This window comes from Carya illinoinensis, chromosome 9 (assembly GCF_018687715.1).
Source record: "Carya illinoinensis cultivar Pawnee chromosome 9, C.illinoinensisPawnee_v1, whole genome shotgun sequence".
NCBI classification, from domain to species: Eukaryota; Viridiplantae; Streptophyta; class Magnoliopsida; order Fagales; family Juglandaceae; genus Carya; species Carya illinoinensis.
Window position 1 is genome coordinate 37772300 of NC_056760.1, and position 3903 is coordinate 37776202.

Below are 3903 nucleotides of genomic sequence, written 5' to 3' on the forward strand. Positions count from 1 at the left end.
TTTAATTCTTTAAACAGTTTACCTAGTTTCTTCTTCTACAGCCAATGTGCAGGTGGAGTGTAATCTTCTAAAAGGTTGTCATTGACAGATATAAAGCTGTCGTGCTTATGAAATTGAATCGTTCTCTAAATAATTGTTTGGGTTCCAAAACTTTCAAACTTAAACATCCTTTAAACTAAAAAAAGTGTTTATATTTCTGGAAAAGAAAATCTATCTAATTATTTGCAGCTAAAACTTCTCTGGATAAAAAAAATATTAAACCCAAAAGAAAATGAAATCAGGCTAAACTTCCTTGCAAGCATAGGAAAACACTTAAAAAGTTGTCATTTCATAAGCCCACCTATATACTTTTGTAGTTCCCTCTTGTGGGATCTAGAAATTTTCTCGCTGCTTTATTACAGTTCAGTGTTTATGGATCCCTGCAAGCATATCAAAGCTGCATCTAAATCCAAGCCAATAGCTTTTGCGTTTGTTTTTAACCAGACCAACCTGAGTAAAAAATGCATATACTTGGTTTTTCAATAAAAAAAAAAAAAAAAACCCCCATTTACAGCTTCCATATTTGGAAGGAAAGAACAAAAATGATGAGAGTTCTTTTTTTGTAATTGTTGCTTCAATATTCCCACCGTATGTACATTTTTCTCTTATAATAATATAATTATAATTTATAACCTTTGTCGAGAAGATAACTCCTATTATTTTAATTACATTGTTTCCTCAAAATAGAATAGAATAAAATTATATAATTGGTCATGTTCACACTAGAATCAACCATGCCTAGTTGCATTAATTAATTGTAGAGTACTTTTTAATACAACTTATTCTGTCGATCAAATCCGATCTATCAAATTTAAGAAATATTTTAGTTATAAAAAAATTACATAAAAGTAAATCTACAAAGTGACGTGGTTTGATATAGTACATCAGATTATAAATTTATTTTTATTGTAAAGTATTAGATCTAATTAATCATATAAAATCATATCAATTTATAGATTTACTTTTATGTATAATTTTTTTATATCTGTAGCAATTCTCATCAAAGTAATTGTAAAATTAGAAATCTATAAATATATATATATATATATGTATATGTTGGTAATTACATACCCAAAAACAAAAACAAAAATCATAAAAGCTAGATTCCATATTTTTTTTCTTTTGAAAAATATTTAATTTATAAAGATATTTAATTTATAATTTAACGTGATTAAAAGAGATTTTTTTTTAATTATAAAATAAATTTAACGTCGAATTAATATATACATTTATTTTTATAAAATCCTTGCGTAAACATCTTTTTGGTATCATTTCAATAAGCAAAACCATTATTAATGCAAGCATGAATTTGCAATTGCACGATGCATCTTGTGTAAGATATTGCCCATAAAACTCCGTGCATTGGATAACCCTTCATTAAATCATAACATATTTTAAGAAGAAGTCAACTCCCGCCATGGAATATAAATGTAGCAAAGCCTACCACTGCCTTCCTCAGTCCCCGCCTATTCCTTTCACAAACTCCGATACCCGTACGTACCTCTCTGCACATTGGTTTCTTATCTGCTGTTTGGCTAATTAGGAAAATCAGATAGAAGGAAGAAAATGTCCCAGAAAGTAGGTCGCCATCAAAGGATGCCATCACAGAGTGTGTTCATGTCCTTTGATCATGATCTCTCGGCTCCTCCGGACAATGCTGCAGAGGAGGCTGCTCCACCACCCAATCAGCCTCAGCCACCGAAGCAGCCTCTCCCCAGCGCTCCTGCTCCAGGATCAGCATCGGATGAGTCTTTGCCGAAAGACAATATGAAAGTGATCATCACAGATGTGGCAAACTAAAAGTATTGTTCTTTGATTTCTTAGTAATTAATGGATGAATGCAAACTGCTATCCATTTTGGCTATGGAAGAAGTAGTATCAGCAATATTGGAAGAAAGTTCAAGTGTTAGTTTTAACCATTGATGGGTCTTACACATTTCTCCCTTAAAATCACGTGCTACTTTGTTCTGTTATTTTTATTTTTTATTTTTTGGGTAAAAACGTGCTACTTTGTTCTATTGCATGGCTCTCTCATGTTTAATCTCATATTGATGACGGGAACAGAATTTTTTTGGGTTTTTTTTTTCTTTAGTTTTTTTTTTTTTCATTCTGACCAAGAAAGTATAATTCTTGCACACTCACCGAACATGCTGGGAAAACAATTTAGGATGTTGACATAACTAGAGAGAATAAGGTTGGGTTGAAAAATCGGCGTCAAGCGTAAGGGCAGTGGGCCCAAGATCAACAAAGATGAAGAAAAGCCCGATAAAGGCCAAGATCAAACAGACTTTCCACCTTATCACGTTGTAGCCCACACGGGGCCTAAATGACACCGTCTATGGGGTTGGCGGATAAGATGAAGAGGAGAATAATCCCAAACCTGATAACACAGTATATATCTTGAGGCTTAGCCAAGCAGGGAGAATGTCCTGCAAACTGTATTACATTATCGCACATGAGCTGCCAATTTTGTTACTAGGCTCGTGAATCAGACACAAACTCAATACGGAATAATAGTGTTGAGTCGAATATAATTTAAGTTAATCTAACTTAAATAACTAGATGCATGCTACGAGATGTGCGATCCTGGACCTAACACGTGACTTAACACGAACCCATATGTTCCTAATTCAACTAACACGTTTTGTTTATTTGAATTGGATTATAGTTGAATGATTTATAACACAAACCTAAATAACTCGACATGATTGACATCCTTAATTAAAATGTTGAATTGCATTCAAGCAAGACTCCCGCGAGACATGCTGGATAATATCCTCACTACAAATCAATAATAATACATCGATTAACTGTACGAAAGCAATGTGTCTAGAGAAGGCCATGGTAAAGTTTAATAAAGACGTACCCTTGAAGAACACAAGCACAAGGGAGAACATGCCTCCACAAAAAAGCTCCCAAGAATAAGGGTCAAAACCACGTTACTGCACCAAAGCCCATGAAAGCAGGGACCGCACAAGCTCGGGGGGGGGGGGGGGGGGGGGCGGGGGCGGTTGTGTTTTGAACCAATATAGCGCCGAGGAGAAGCAAACCAGCTTAGACAGATGTCATCTTCTTCCCCTTTTGAGGGAAAAAATAATGTACGAAAAAAAAAATATTATGGTGATTAACTTATAAATTTAGGTGTTTCAGCTGTCATCCAATAAGCGTCTTTTCAATTTTGAAGTTACCGTCATGCATTCCACTATGATGTTAATAAAATTGATTCAGATCTTATACATTTAAAAAAAATTATTTATTTATAGTCAGTTATTTCTTATAAAATAATTATTTTTGTTAAAAGAAATTTATTTTCATCATAAATAATTATTTTATGATTATTTGTGAATAAATCAACGAGGTCTCCGTTCATCTATTTATGGCATGCCTGGCAAAGGTGTTTCGTCTCTAAAGTCAAAGATATGTTTCAGTGAAAAATTATTTCGCTCCCCATCATAGAAACTTGAAAATCTTCTAACCCAAATTTTCAAAATACCAAAAATCTTAAAAATAATTTTCTAAATTTTGTTTTAAACAAAACTTTTATAAAAAAATCAAGCACTATCATATATGGTGGCTACAATTGTTGTGTTTGGATAGTAAGAAGTATTGAAAAGAGTTGTGAATAGTAATAAAAAATAAATAAAAAGTAATAATAAAATAATAAATAGTAATAAAAAATAGGTAAAAAGTAATAAATAGTAAAAAAAAGTAAATGAAAAGTAATAATAAAGTAATGAATAATAATAAGAGTACCTAATGTATTCTCAGTACCCAAACACAATCTTAAGAATAGTGATGTACCCATCATTGATGGGTTGTGAGAGGGCCAAATCCTCATTTTTTTCATAGATTTTTTTTTTTATT